Source organism: Gastrolobium bilobum, unplaced genomic scaffold (assembly GCF_033153095.1).
Source record: "Gastrolobium bilobum isolate Gb01-03AN ecotype WA unplaced genomic scaffold, APGP_CSIRO_Gbil_v1 utg11337, whole genome shotgun sequence".
In the NCBI taxonomy this organism is placed as follows: Eukaryota; Viridiplantae; Streptophyta; class Magnoliopsida; order Fabales; family Fabaceae; genus Gastrolobium; species Gastrolobium bilobum.
The window spans coordinates 76,056-92,643 of record NW_026897656.1 but is presented as its reverse complement, the minus strand read 5'-3'; positions in this window follow the sequence as shown (position 1 = coordinate 92,643).

Sequence of the window (16,588 nt, the reverse complement as noted above, 5' to 3'; positions counted from 1 at the left end):
TGCGGCTAGATGACTACAGGCGCTGGATAAGAATTTTCGGGTCATGCAGTGTACTGATCCGCAGAAACTGATGTTTGCTACTTATATGCTGGAGGGCGATGCCCATGGGTGGTGGATGAACACCTCTCACGCTTTTGAGATGCAGGGTCATGTTATGACATGGACATTTTTCGAGGATTGCTTTCTAGGTCGGTATTTCCCTTATGATGCTCAGGAGAGGAAGCAGGGGGAATTCGACAGGTTGGTGCAGGGCTCGTTGTTTGTTAACGAGTACCTGGCCAAGTTCAATGAGCTGGTTAAGTTCGCTCACTTTCGGATGAAAAGGCCTACTCCGATCTTCTTGGCTGCTAAGTTCCGCAGGGGACTTAATGAGGATGTTGCTGGTTACCTCGCTGGTTCTGCTTCGAGAGACTTCGGGACACTGGTGCACAAGTGTCAGGACATCGAGGACTTCTGCAACTCGAGTAAGGCCAAGAGGGCCAAGCTTGCTGATACGAAGGGAACTGGTAGTTTCACTCCCACTTCCTGGAGAGACAGGCAGTTTGGTCTGAAAGGAAAGGGAAAACAATTTGCAACTAGGCAGGCGCCTGGTCAGTTCAAGAGGACTACTTCTTCACAGCAAGGAAGTTTTGCTAGGCCTCCTTCCACTCCGAGATGTTCGAGGTGCGGAAAGGAGCATGTGGGACGTTGTACTTCGGGGCAGTTGGTATGCTTTCAGTGTGGCAAGGAGGGCCACTTTTCCAGAGATTGTCCGTCGTTGACGGCGAGAGCTGTAGCAGTACAGGAAGCTCCATTGCAGATGGTTCCTCTTCCACCTACTTCGGCACCTGCAGTGCCACCTGCTACTGGGCGTGTCTACACTTTGGATAGGCAGCAGACGGACCGCGCTCCGAACCTTGTCAGAGGTACTGTGTCTATTGGTGGTATTGTTGTTGATGCTTTATTTGATTCCGGGGCTACTCATTCGTTTGTTGCAACCCCGGTTGCTTTGAGGCTTGAGTTGCCCAGTGCTGTGCTTTCTCGACCGTTGCGGGTGACCACCGCCACTGGAGAGAAGTGTGATTCTACTATTGTACATCGAGATGTCGTGTTTCAGTGGGATGGTCGTGAGTTCTCAGTAGATCTGATAGGATTTTCGATGGCCAACTTGGAGATTATTCTGGGCATGGATTGGTTGTCCAGGAATTGTGCATTGATTGATTCTTGTGCCAAGCGTGTGGTGATGTCTCCGTGTGACTCCACAGCCAGTTCCTCGCCGTACATTTTTTTGCTGCAGGCTAGGAGAGCCTTGAGAGCTGGGGCATTCGGATATGTCATGTTGGGAGGTTTGGTGAGTGGAACACATTAGGATATCACTGGTATTCCTATGGTGAGGGAATTCCTCGGCGTGTTTCCGGAGGAGATTCCTGAGTTTCCGCCACAGAGGGAGATAGAGTTCTCCATTGATATATTGCCTGGTGTGGGGCCTATTTCTTTAGCTCCATATCGAATTTCGCCACCGGAGTTGGCTGAGCTGAAGAAGCATATTGAGGATCTTTCAGCGAAAGATTTCATTTGACCGAGTGTGTCTCCTTGGGAGGCACCGGTCATCTTTGTGAAGAAGAAAGACGGGACAATGCGATTGTGCACCGACTACAGGCAGTTGAACAAGGTGACGATCAAGAACAAGTATCCCCTTCCTCGTATTGATGATCTGTTGGATCAACTCAGGGGTGCCTGCATGTTTTCGAAGATTGATCTTCGGTCCGGATACCATCAGATTCGGGTGAAGCCGGAGGATGTCCCTAAGACCGCGTTTCGTTCGAGATACGGTCACTTTGAGTATTTGGTGATTCCTTTTGGACTCACAAATGCACCTGCGGTGTTCATGGATTACATGAACATTTCCAGCCGTATCTGAATCAGTTTGTGATTGTCCTGCAAGTGCTGAAGGAGAAAAAGCTTTATGCTAAGCCTTCAAAGTGTGAGTTTTGGCTCAAATCAGTCAAGTTCCTTGGGCATGTAATTTCAGCTGAAGGAGTTGCAGTGGATCCCAACCAAATCGAGACCGTGCTTGATTGGGAGAGGCCCAAGACGGTTACGGAAGTATGGAGCTTCTTGGGTTTGGCAGGTTACTATCAGAGGTTCATCAAGGGATTCTCCACGATGGTTCTCCCTTTGACTCTCCTTACCCGGAAGGAGACTCCATTTGTGTGGACTCACGATTGTGAGGAGTTCTTTCAGGAGTTGAAGGAGAGATTGACCACTTCACCAATGTTGATCCTTACTGATCCTGAGGAGCAGTTTGAGCTTTACTGTGATGCTTCTGGAAATGGGTTGGGTTGTGTTTTGATGCAGTCTGGTAGAGCTGTTGCTTTTGCTTCGAGGCAGTTGAAGCCTCATGAGGAGAACTACCTGACTCGTGATTTGGAGTTGGCTGCGATTATTTTTGCTTTCAAGATTTGGAGGCATTATATGTTCGGTATGCAGTTTGCTGTGTTCAGTGACCACAAGAGCTTGAAGTATCTGTTTGATCAGAAGGAGCTGAACATGAGACAAAGACGATGGATGGAGTTTTCGAAGGACTACGACTTTGAGTTGATGTACCATCCTGGCAAGACCGATGTGGTAGCTGATGGTCTGAGCCGGAAATCCGTGAGTCTATCCAGTTTGATGATGGGCGACTTCGACGTCATAGAGAAGTTTCGAGACCTGAAAGTGACTTCCTTGTTTGGGGGTGCACTTCTCGAGATGGAGACTGTGAGAGTCAAGAATGAGCTTACGGAGAAGATCCAAGAGGCGCAAGTACATAAATAGTGTCTTGACTATGTGAAGAATCAAGACGGTGTGTCTTGGAATGAGGATGAACTTCTGTTGTTTCAGAAGCGGATTGTGGTACCTCGAGGTCCTTTGACCGAAGAGGTTATGGCAGAGGCCCATAAGGGCTGGTTTACTATCCACCCTGGTGCTACAAAGATGTATCAAGACTTGAAGAGAAATTTCTGGTGGCCAGGAATGAAGAAGGACATAGCGGTGTATGTGTCCAAGTGTTTGATCTGCCAGAAGGTAAAGATTGAACACCAGAAGCCGTATGGTAAACTTCAACCTCTTGAGATTACGGAATGGAAATAGGAGAGCATTTCCATGGATTTCGTTGTGGGTTTGTCAAAGACTCAGGTTGGCTGCGACTCTATATGGGTCATTGTGGACAGATTGACAAAGTTTGCCCATTTTCTTCCAGTGAAGGTGAGCTTCACTACAGAGCAGTTGGCCAAACTGTATGTCCGTGAGATTGTGAGACTTCACAGGGTGCCCGAGAGTATCATTAGTGACAGGGACCTGAAGTTCACATCTCGGTTCTGGGAGGCGCTGCAGGGAGCTTTTGGTACTCAGTTGATATTGAGTACAGCCTATCACCCTCAGACTGATGGACAGACTGAGCGGACCATCCAGACCTTGGAGGACATGTTGCGGGCTTGCACGTTGGAGCAGGGCTCGGCATAGGATAGGTACCTTCCGTTGGTTGAGTTTTCGTACAACAACAGTTTCCATGCTAGCCTGGGCATGGCACCCTACGAGGCGTTGTACGGTAAGAGGTGTCGTACTCCTACCTGCTGGTCGGAGGTTGGAGATAGGGAGTTGTTTGGCTTGGACTTTGTCCAAAATACTACCCAACAGATCCAGATGATCAGGGAAAAACTGAAGCAGGCGCAGAATCATCAGAAGAGCTACTACGATGTCAAGCATCGTCCACTGGAGTTCAGTGAGGGTGAGCACGTGTTTGTGAGGTTATCACCTGTCACCAGTGTTGGTAGAGCACTCGGAGTGAGGAAATTGAGCCTGCGTTTCATTGGGCCATACCAGATTATTAGTAGTGTAGGACCTGTTGCCTACCGGCTTGCCTTGCCTCCGAACTTGGCCAATATCCACGACGTGTTTCATGTGTCTCAGCTTCGCAAGTATGTAGCGGATCCTTCGCACGTAGTGCAACCGGATGATGTGGAGGTTCGGGAGAACTTGAAAACTCCTGTCAGACCACTCAAGATTCTCGATCGTGGTGAGAAGCAGCTGAGGAGCAAGATCATTCCGATGGTCAAAGTGCAATGGACCGGAAGAACTCCTGAGGAGTTTACTTGGGAGAGAGAGGACGAGCTTCTCGGCAGTATCCCGATTTCCGAGACATGTATATTCTGATTTTGAAGACAAAATCCTAAAAATGTGGGGTGAATGTAAAAACCTGCACCGTTAATTAAGGAAATTAATTAATTAAATATGTGAAATTAGGAAATAATTCCATAATTGACCCTAATAATTATTATGAGGCTTTAATAATTATAGTAAGTGAGTTATAATGTTGAAAGTCACTTTTCTAACGAAAAGTGCAGATACCGGTTCTGCTAGTCGGTATAAATGCGTACCGATGAAGTATCTCGGAAAATTATAATAAGTGCATGAATATTCCTAGAATAATATATAGGACTGTGATTTCAAGTTTCAAGTTAAAATAATGAGAATTGATGCCAGAACTGATACTGGCTATGCAAAATCTCGTACCGGAAAAGTCCTGCGAAAATTAATATAAAAATATGATAAATCTTGTAAAATTGAGTAGGTTCAGAATCCTAAGTTTGGTATTAAAATGCTAAGCGTAGCTATTATTGTTAATATTGTGTGTTTAAAGCTTTAGTGCCTATATATACAACTTTTGCCCTAAACCCTATGCATTCCCTATTTTTCTATGTGGCTTTGGTGGCTAATCAGCCCTTTGGCACTGTTCCATTGCTGGTCTCCTTGCACCTGGTGAGCCAAGTGGCCTTTTCTTCCTTGTTCTTCATTGAATCTTCTACCAAACACTTGAGTGAGTGAGGGCTGGACTTGGTTGTGAGTAGGGAACCTTTATCTGAGTCTAGGTTCAGCATTTGTGAGGCTTTAGGGGCGGTGATTCTGAGTTTGTGAACTACCTTAGTGGAGGCTTGGTTCATGACTTGTGTGGTGCCAAGAAGTGATCTTTTGGCTTAAAGGACCAAGCTTGGTGGTCAAATTCGTGTCTTGCCTTAGTCTGAACCTTGGTGTTGTGTTTAGTGCCCCTTGTGTGTCTCATTTTCGGAGTTTGAAGCTCTTGAGGTGAGCCTTGATCATCTCTTTGTCATTTTGGAGTTTTTAGCTTGTTTAATCGATTAATAAGTGAAACTCTAACCATTTGAGTAAAAGAAGGTGTTTCTGAGTTCATAACATGTTGGTGTTCATCTATTTAGGGAGTCATTGGACTCCCAATCGTGTTTGAACTCTTAAAAATGGGATTATGCAGATCACTGTTCGTATTTCTACATTCTGGTGAAGAAGTATTCGAATACTTTTTGAGTGGTATTCGAATACTTGTTCACTAGTTGTCGAATACTCCTTGCAGGAGTATGGGGATACTTTTCTGGGAAGAAAAGTATTCAGATACCTTTGAAGAAGTATTCGAATACTGAAAAGTATTCGAATACAGTAAGGTTTGGTATTCGGATACTGTGGTATGCGGATACTGGTGGGTAAAGTATTCGGATACTTGGTAGTATTCGAATACTTAAATGAAAGTAATCAAATACTTTCTGGAGAGCTGGAGTATTCGAATACTACTCGTGGAGTATTTGAATACTTCCTGTAGAAACAGCATGCAATGAGTTAAAATGAGTAACAAAGACTTAATCACTTAGTGTAATCTTGAGTAATGATTACTGTTGATTAATTATTGCTCAAACGGTTTGTGATTGTGCTGTTTGTGGGCCTTGAGCTAGTGTGGACTCTTGGCATTGGATAGTTAGCTTGGAAGGTAAGCTTTCGTGTCCTCAGTTTAGCCATTGTTGGTTCCACCGTGTCCCATGGGGGTATGGTTATATGCATGATGTTTTTTCATGATATATTGATTTGTTGAAATGATGTTGAGCTGTTATATGTGAGTGCCTTTATGATATGCATGTGGTGTTCCACCTATACGGTAAGCCTGAGTATGTGGTACATACAAGAAGGTTAGGCTGTGGGTGAGGTGCAAGCGATGTTTCTTGTACTAACTGTAGGTAATAGACGTATTCCTGCATTTCTCTGGCCAGTAGAATAGTTATAACACACATGGAATGAATATTTGTTGCACTGCATTGAGTTTTGGAACTTATACTGTTAAATGCTTTTGAACTGATATTGCACGTGTAAGTGAGCTTGGGGTGGAAGATCCTTGAGGACCCCTTGTCTTACTGAGATTTCTTGTTTAGAGATCTCACCCCACGTTTGGGGACGCTTATTTCAGGTTCAGGTAACTTGGGGGCTGATGCCTCTGGCGGCAGGAGGCCGGAGCTCAGTTGATGATTATTGCTGTTTATATGCTGTCATGTTTGGATGCTGGATATATCTGCTGACGTTATGTTTTTTGCTTACTTTTAGTATGTTGCTGTTGTTGAGACTTCTGTTAGGCTTGTTGCCTTATTTGGGTGAGCATTGGGGTTTGTCCATGCCACTTTGATTTCTGTTATGTTTAAGTCATCTGAGTTGTATAAACTATCAGGGTTGTCTGGTCTACATGTTGTAGTTCTGTGACTAGAGACATATTTATGTTGTTAATTTAAAGAGGTATTTCAGTTAGAAGTCCTTGCGATTTACATACAGGCAATGTTTTATTAAATGATTAAGTAAGCAAGTTGGTATTGATAATGACGTCATAATTGAAAAAAAAAAAGATATTCTGCATTTTCAATTAAGCGTAGCTTAATACGATGACATGATAACATACCAGATATATACGGGGTGTTACACCTTGCAGATTCCTTCGCAAAATTTTTTGAAATTAGCGACGGAATTTGCGAGGGAATCTGTGACGGAAAATAGTTGCGAGGATGAAATTAGCGACGGAGTTTCCATAGCAATTCCGTCGCTATATAGGTTTTTTTCTAGTAGTGATTATAATATCATATCCACGCTCTAACTTCAATTAGTTGGTTTAAATCCTTTTACGTCATTTGTCTTTTGGCGATAGTTGTAGTTCTTAAACAACCTTTCCAACAACACTATTTAATTCTATCAATAGAGTGAAGCATCATTTACAATGTAATTTTGTTTCTTTTAAATTGAATTTTGTTTAGGACAAACTGATTAGTTCAATTAGTTGATTTAAACTAATTAGTTAAACTAAGAGTCATAAAAATAATCTACATACAATAAAATAAAATAAAATAAAAAATTATTTATAAAATGTGAAAAAATATTAATTATTTTAAAATTTAATAAAAAAATATTTCAATTGACCAAAGGCCCATTTGGTTGGCTTTTAAAAAAAAAGACTTTTTATGTTTTATTTTTTTCAAAAGAACCTTTTTTGAAAGGTAAAAGTTTTTTACGTTTGGATGTATGATAAAAAAATTACTTTTATATAAAATAGTCGTTTGGATGTTAAATTAAAAAAAAAACATTTTTTAGTTACATAGAACTTTTAATAATGTTACTTTTCATTTCGCTCACAAAAAAAAGACATTTTTTATATACAAAATTACTCAAAAAGACATGTAATTTTTTTTTTAACATAATATATGGGGTTTATGCAAATGTGAAATTTGAAGAATGTGATTTGAGAGTCACTCAATAAGACTATAACACCTCACAATTTTAAATCAAGTAATTAAAATATTAAGTGAGCAATCAAGTGATGGATTAGTGAAAATCCAAAAGATTAGGCCAAAATACAAAGAAAGGGCAAAACGGTAATTAGCCAACACGCAACCCTAGGAAGATAAAAATTGAGTAGAAGGTCTCAGATGGTAAAAATAACCCTGGAAATGGATTCAGAACGAAAAATTGAGTGGACAGGCAAGTTTCAGAAAAATCAGTGAATAGTGTTTTTTGCGGGTAAAAATACCGCGTTACAATTTCACCGTAAAACGTGCCATTTGAATTTTGAGCTCTAGGTTTCAAATATGAGTTATAAATGGTTTGTTGAGTTAGGAAATATAATTTTGATGAAATTTGATGGAATTGAGTCATTTTGGGAAAAATTGATGAATAGTGATTTTTCGGTGTAAAAATACTGCGGTATAATTGTACCGATAAGCGTGAAAATTTTATCAGTATTTTAGGGAAACAAAAATATGACATGAACAAGAAAAATACGTAGGTCATGAATTTATGGTTGAAATTAGTGATTTACTTAGAGTTAAATCGCATATGGGACCCACATGTGGTTTAAGTGACTTAAAAGTCACATTTTCATGACATTTTCTCTCTCCTCCCTCTCTTCTCTCCCGCGCGCAGCAGCCACCATGGCCAAGGATTGGTCAAGCTTTCTTCCTTCCATAACTTGGTCATTTCTACACCGAATCCAACGATTTTTGTCTTGAAACTTGTTGGAAAACACCTCCTAAACACATTGGTACCACTCTTGAACCTTGAAATCGCGTGTGTGAGGAGATCTTGCCCTATTACAGCCGCGGTTTTGAAGGTAGATTTGGTGTTCTTGGAGCTTTTAAATGCTCCAATGGTGGAGTATGCTTAGGAGGAGTCTATACCTTCCGTTTGGGTGAGTGTTCTTGCATTTTAAATGGTTGATGGTGATGATTTGATTTTGAAAACCTAAACTTTGATATGATGAATAGTGATGTTAGAGAGCTCAATTTGAAAATGTGTATTAGATGATAATGTGTTAGAATGATGTAGTAATGCTAGAAATGCAATGAAAATTTTAAGTGAAATGTGATGATTTTTAACTTAGAAAAAATTGATGATCATGATTTTGGAATTTGTGAATTTTGGTGTTGAGACTTGTTTGATGATGGTGGCATGATGGTATGATGATATAATAGGTTGTATGATGGTTGGAATGATTAAAGTTGTATGGAAATTCCTTGGAATGCCATAGGTTAAAATTCGATTCTTTGAGGAAAGATTGAGGAATTGATGTTGAAAAATGATTTGGATAATGATTTGTGTAGTTATATGGTGCTTAGATGGGTTGTGTTGTGCTTGGAGAGTGTTTGAATCAATGGAAAAAAATGAATTGTGTTAGAGACCTAAATGAGCCCAGAATGAAATATTTCGCAAAACGATGCGTAAATGTCGAAAAACGGAAAAACGACGATTGAACTAGCCTCTAAACAACCTAAGGGAGTGTTATAAAATGAGAAAGAAAATTTAGGAAAATAAATCTCAAATTTACACCTACATGGCCGAACCTCCAAAGGGAAAAGGGGTGATTTGGCGATTTTCGCGTTTTGATGTAATTCGACGCGAAAATGACGAACCAGCACTTGAACTGGCCTATTGACAACCTAATGAGACGTAACAAAATGAGAAAGAAAATTTAGAAAAATAAATCTCACATTTACACTACAATGGCCGAACCATCAAGGGAGGATGGGGAGGATTTTTGTGTTTTTGCGTTTTGATACTATTTGACGAGTACTGATGGATGTACGTTATTGTATAGGTTGCCGTACGTCGACCTGAATCCCGAATCTTGAATCAGTGAATTGCCCTTGGTCCGGGACCAAGTGGATTGAGGTAAGAAATTGGTTCATTGCATGTGTAATTATAAATTAACATGTATGGGTTGAACTGAGAGTGATTGGGAATGTCCTCTGTGTAGGCATTCCGTTGTGTACCGAGTTGAGGGATAAGCTGCTGCGGAGCTTGTGGAAACACGAATTAAGGTAACCTCTTGGTACTGGGGCTTGTTTCCCTTTTCTGTTCCACCTTGCCAGTTGATGGCAACGGTAGGAAGTGTGTATGAATAGTATAGAACACATGAGCATGCATGCATTATTGCTATGGGTACTGCAGTACCGAGTCTCTGGCCAGTAGACAGTTTTATTAGCCTTCGGGCATTTTCGGACTTCCGCTGGATAGGTCTCCAGGAGGGAGTTCCAGTTGACTGCGGTCATGGTGTGTGATCCGGGTAGGAGCACACTAGGAATGTCTTTGGCGTTTTGGTTGGTTTGGGCATCATGGTTGTGGTTTCTGTGAACACACCTTGGATGATACCCATAGGCTTATATATGCCGAGGGCGTACGTGGAATTGGGGTTACCATCCCGTATCGTCGTATTTTGTTTTCTTTATATTCCCCATTCTCTAAATCCCTTGCTATATCCCGTTTTCAAAGTGGTTGTTGTATTCTATTGATATGCATCGAAGTGAACCATTGGGTGGAGTTTTCTCCAGAACCTCTTGGTTACTGAGATATATTCGTATATCTCACCCCGTCTCGGGGCATTTATTTCAGGAGGTAGCAGTGGAGCAGGAGCCTCGGGCAAGAGGCCCGCAGAGTGAGCGCTGGAGCGCTTCATATTTTGCATTTTCTTGGCCGTGTGGCCTAGGCTAGACTTAGGGCATGAACATGTCATTTGTATTTATTAGTAGCTTCATTAGCATCTTGTTCATGCCATTTTGCCTAAGTCTAGTAGTCATGTATTTGGTTATGTTGTCTTTTAAATTAAGTTGAAATTTTAGAAGAATGTAATTTGAAGTTTTAGTTTCAAGTTGTAATTTGTAAAGCCATATTGTAATAGTATTGATGCATGTCTAATTATGATGGAAGGGCCTTAGGCCTATTTTAGGTTATGATAATATGTATGATGGAAATATGCATGAAAAAGGTGTTAGTGATTGCAACTACTTAAGAATGATTAATATGGACTCTATGTTTAATAACTATAAACTGGATTGGGTTGTAAGTGCCCCAAGGCGTTGTTGGTCCTTGTGTGTGCCACCCATTGGATTATTACTGTATTATCATGTGTTTATTAGGTACATTTGAGATTTAAATGATCTTTTACAAATTTGGGATTATTGGAAAAACAAAGGAAACTCTGGCAAATTTTCTGTAGAATTGGCAGATTTTAGGCGAACTTCGGGAGAGCATATCTCCCTCCATAGAAGTCCCCTAGGGACGTGCCATACGCCATTTTGAAGGTTGAGATGTCCTCTACCTTGTGTCCAAATTTGAGAAAAATCTGGGTTGATCTTCGGCCTGAAAAAAATAGAGAAACACGGACTGCCCATGTGCCCCTGCACCTGAGGCAGATTCTGGACCGGATTTGGGAAATTAATTCCCGCTTCGTTTCTCGGTCAAATTGAGCGTGTGATATATCAAAATGAAGTTTGAGGTGCCTAGTCTGTAGGATAAAAATTTGAGGGCAAATGGTTGAGTGGATTGAGTGCAGTAATTCGAGCAATGTGAGTGGTTTGGAGCTGTTTTTGGGGTTGCTTGGGCTAATCGCTTATCCAACTTCAAACGGCGATAACCGGAGCAAATGAGCTCCGAATTGAGCGTATTTTAGCTTATTAAAAAGGGAATTAAGTAACACAAAGATATAATCTGAGAAGTAGGGTTGGTTGCGATCGGTTTGGTCGCAGAAAAACTTAGAGTGTAACATGTTCGAATTGGTATAAAACGTAAAGTTGGAAATTGGCTAAGTGAGTTTATGGGAACTCCTTAGTAACTTATAATAAGTAACGTAAGTGATAAAAATAGTTTAAATAAGTCTTCCGCAAGAGTTTACGGTTACGGTCACAGCTTTTAATTATTACGCCTTTTTATGATTTAAATGCTCGCGTAATAGTCGGAAAAAATTTATTCTCGTTTTTATAAATGAACTGCTGTGATTGTAACTGCGCTTAATATCATAATTAATGTTAACAATACCGGTACGTAACGGGCTGTTACAAAGACGATCCACAAACATTAATGTCTAATGCAACATTCCAATTAGTAGAACCATGATTTTGTAATATTTCTATTATACAAGATAATGCAGTTGCTTAGGTATGGAAATAGTAATATTATTTTATTGGCACGATTGTGTGGAGTTTATGATGACTTAATTTTTTTTTTTAAATTTCTCTCAATTGTTTTCCATGAAATGGTCGGGCTACTATAAGAACTCAAAACTAAGAATGGTAGGAACCAAAAATAGCAATTGTGGTATGAGGAGAGATATGAAAGAAACTCTTACAAGAAGATATGGTAGGAATGAAAACCAAGAAGAGGGAGATGTTTGATTGTAAATTGATAGCTTGTTGGAAGACTTTTAGCTTAAAAAAAGATGATAGTGGGATAAGGAGGAGAGATATTTAGACTAAAAGAATAAGGTTAAAATTTTATTTTAAAAAATTGCATTACCTTTTAGTTTCTGCTTTTTTAAAAAGCAACCAACCCTTGGCTAACAAAAGAAAGCATCATTTTAACTTTTATTTTAAATTCTGATTTTTTAAAAAAGTTGTTATCCAAACATAAAAAATTTCTCAAAATGATTTTTTTTAGAAAAGGCAACTTTTTAGAAGAAAAAGCCCATTCAAACGGGCACTAAATTAAACTAAATTTTGACTTTAATAATTGATTTTGATTGATTGAAAGTATTCTATCCATAAATCTAATTAAAAACTCTGTTGAATAGTCATGTATTAAAACTTTTAATTTCGTTTACAAAAAAAAAACTTTTAATTCCCAACATGTTTACAATTAGAGGTGTAAATGAGGCAAATGACTTGTCAGGGACTTACAGTTTAGCTTGCTTTTAGACTGACTTGGTTTGATCTGTTTTTAAGAGTAGTACAGGTCTGAGCATATCAAAAGGTTTGTTTAGAAATCAGGCCACAAACTGATTTTAGCAAACTTGGCCTCTAAGCCATCATGTTCTACTCATATTTTTTAATATATAATATTTTATTTTATTTTTAATAACATAATATCTTATTTTTTCAATAAAATAATATCTTGTTATCTATCTTGTTAATTTTTAATAAAATTATATCGTATGATTTTTTAATTTTTATAATTTTTAACAATCTTTCTCTTCTCATTTGGAAAACACATATTTTTTAACCCTAAATTCCTTCTATATCACCGCTCTTATCCCTTCTCTCATTCACCAAATTTTGTTACTCTTCTGTCCCTTTCTCAACTTTTGTTTTCTTCCAAATCATCCATCACTTACCATCTGTAACAGCCCGTTGTACACCGATATTGTTAACATTAATTATGATATTAAGTGCAGTTACAATCACAGCAGTTCATTTATAAAAATGCGAGTAAATTTTTCCATTTATTATTCAAACGTTTAAAACAATAAAAAGCGTAATAAATAAAAGCTGTGACCGAAACTGTAAACTCTTTGCGGAATAATTATTTAAACTACTTTTATAACTTATTTTACATCTCTCAAGTCACTAAGGGGGCGTTTGGTTGAGGAGAAATTTTTTGAATACTAGGGAAATGTAATTGATAGGGAAATGGTTGGAAAGTGAGTTTGGTAGGAAAATGTAAAAAAGGTTGTTTGGTTGAAAAAAAATTTACCGGGCAAATTAGGTAAGATTTATAAAGTCTATGTTTGGTTTGAGGTAAAATATAGATGGGGAAATAAGTGACAATTACGAAAATATTCCTGTTTTTAAAATTTTTGAAAAAATAAAAAAATTGTAAATTAGAGAGAAGTGCGAAAAAGAAAAAGAAAAATGGATCCAGTGAGGGTAGGAATGGCGGGAAAAGCAGCGAGGGAAATGGATCCTATCCACCTTTCTTCTGTAAGATTCTTAATCTTATTGGCTGGCTGCGCATTTGATCATTTTCTTCACGTTAAAGAAAACTAAATAATTCTATGATTGCTATGTTAAAAAGATGTGTCATGCGGATATGTTGTAAACAGGCCCAGAAGGGGCTACCAAATGCAGCGCCAAAGTTGGAGAACCAACCTAGAGAGAATGAGATAAAGAACAAAAAGGACAAAGATATCTATAGAAATGGTGCTGTGACTTAGGAAGCATAGACAACATCAAGTAAAAGATGGAAGTTGTGTAGAAAACAATAGAATTATAAACCATGATTCACAGCCATTGCAATTGAAGGTAGAGCGTATAGCATCTGGTGCTGTGACTTTCTTTCACATTGAGAAATAAAAGGTAAAGCGTATAGTATCTGGTGCTGTGACTTTCTTTCACATTGAGAAATAATACATTACCATTTCAAAAAAAAAAATTAGTTGACTTTCAGAAAGGACAGGGACGCAGGTTCAGGGGAGATAGATTTGGCAATGACAACTCTAACAACGAAAGCAAATAGATGTGGCAAAGAGAGGGTATCCAAGTCTTTTGGTTAAAATCCAATGTCAACAGATTGGTTGCTTTTCAGTAATACCACATGATCAAAAGGATTCTTTAGCCGGCAATATCCATGAAAATAGACATGCAAGCAGGTTTGGTAGGATAGTCATATAGCTAGGTAAGTATGGAAGCATCGTCAACCAAAAATGGTGTACCCATATTCCCACTTCTCACTTACCCATCTATCTTAATATTTTCCTCCAACCAAACACCCCCTAAGGGGTTCTCATAAACCCACTTATCCAAAATCTCACTTTTACGTTTTCTACCCTTCCGAACATGGTTCGGTCTTTATTTTTCTGCGGACAAACCGCATGCCGCGCGCTCATCTTTTACTATGTTATTCTAGACTCAATTACCTTTCTAAGACACTATCACACGAGTCATAAAGTTCTCGTTTGCTCCGGATATCGCCGTTTGAAGTTGGACAAGCAATTCTGTCAATCAACCCCAAAACAGCACCAAACATCCCTCACTAAAATAATTACTGCAGAAAATACACTCATCCAATTCTTCTCAAAGTTTTATAACACAAACTAGACACCTCAACCTTTAATTTGATATATCGTACGCCTAATTTAACTAAGAAAAGAAGCGGGAATAAATTTCCCAAAATTGGTCCAGAACTGCCACATGTGTAGTAAGCAAATGGGCAGTCTGTGTTCTCTACCTTCTAAAGGCCGACTCCCAACCCATATTGTTACCAAATTTTGCCACAAGATAGAGGACATCTCAACCTTCAGAAAGACGTATGGCATGTCCCTATCGGACCTCTGTGGAGGGAGATATGCTCTCCCAAGGTTCACCTAAATTCTACCAATTTCTAGAAAATTTGCCAGAGTTTCCTTTGTTTTTCCAACAATCCCCAAATTTGTACAAGTGATCTATGACCTCAAATGGTATCTACTAATCATAGGGTGGCACACACAAGGACCAGCAATGCCTTGGGGCTCTTACAACCCTTCACAATTTATATTAAATAGCTTAAATCATATCACATCACTTAGTTTGTTAATACTTAACACATTTCAATCATTAAGGTCCATTTGCATGCATTTTCTAAGAATACACATAATCATAATCGTAAAATAGGCCTATTGCCCTTTCATCATATTACATGCTTCCATATTACATCAAGTATTCATGTACATATTACAATTTCCAAATAAAATATTACAATTACAAACCTTAATCTTCAAATAATACATAATAAAGAAACCTCAAAATGACATAATCCAAATGCAACTAGACTTAGGCAAAATGACATGAACACATATAACAATAAATCTACTCCTAAATATATATGCAATGTTCAGGCCCTAAGTCTAGCCTAGGTCCAATGGCCACCAAAATGCAAAACAACTAATACTCCTATGTCTCAGTCATCCCGCGGGCTTCTTGCCCACCGCTCATGCACCACTGCTACCTCCTGAAATAATGCCCCCAAGACGGGGTGAGATATACGAATATATCTCAATAACCCAGAGGTTCTGAAGAATACTCCGCCCAATGGCTCAGTTCGATGCATATAAATAACATACAATAACATCTTGAAAACGGATAAAGCAAGAGATTTAGTGAAATAAGGGAGCATAGGGATACAAAATACGACGAAGCTGGAATGGTCTATGCCAATACCACGCAACGTCCAGCCTATTGGCTCGGCATATAAGCCTACGGGTCTCAACCAAGGCGTGTTCCCAGAACATCTAACCAAGGCACCCTCCATCCATATACACCAGAGACTTCCTAGTGTACTCCTATCCGGATCACACACCACGACCCTAGGTCAACTGGAACTCCCTCTCGGAGACCTATCCAGTGAAAGTTCGTAACGCCCGAAGGCAAACTATCTACTGGTCAGAGACACAGTACATCCTATATACCAACACACATACTATATGCATGAACATGTTATCCTACATTACTTACATACACTTCCTACCATCACCCTCAACGGGCATGGTGGAACACACAAGGGGATCAAGCCCCAGTACTAAGAGGTTACCTGTATAATCCTCTCCAATTAGCTCCAAAGTAATATATTCTCCGAGCTCGTTACACAACAGAAATGCCTACACAAGGGACATTCCCAATTACTTACAATTCATACCAACACATGCAAGTTATCAACTCTTCAAGCATGGTTTCAAATCCTCACCTAAATCCCACTTGGTCCGGGACCAAGGGCAACCCACTGAGCTCACGGTTCGAGGTTCAAGTCTACGTACGGTAACCTACAACAACCATGTACGAATCATCAATACACGACAAATCTATCAAAATACGAAAACGTCAAAAATCCTCCCCCACCCTAGGTAGGTTTGGCCCTATTAGTGTTAATTTGCAATTTATTTTTCTAAATTTTCTTTCTCATTTTCTTAGGCATCCTTAGGTTACCAAAAGGTTATAACAAGTGCCACTTTTCATTTTAAATCATTCAAACATCGTTTTGCCTAATATCTTGCTCTAGGTTCCATTACATCACTCAA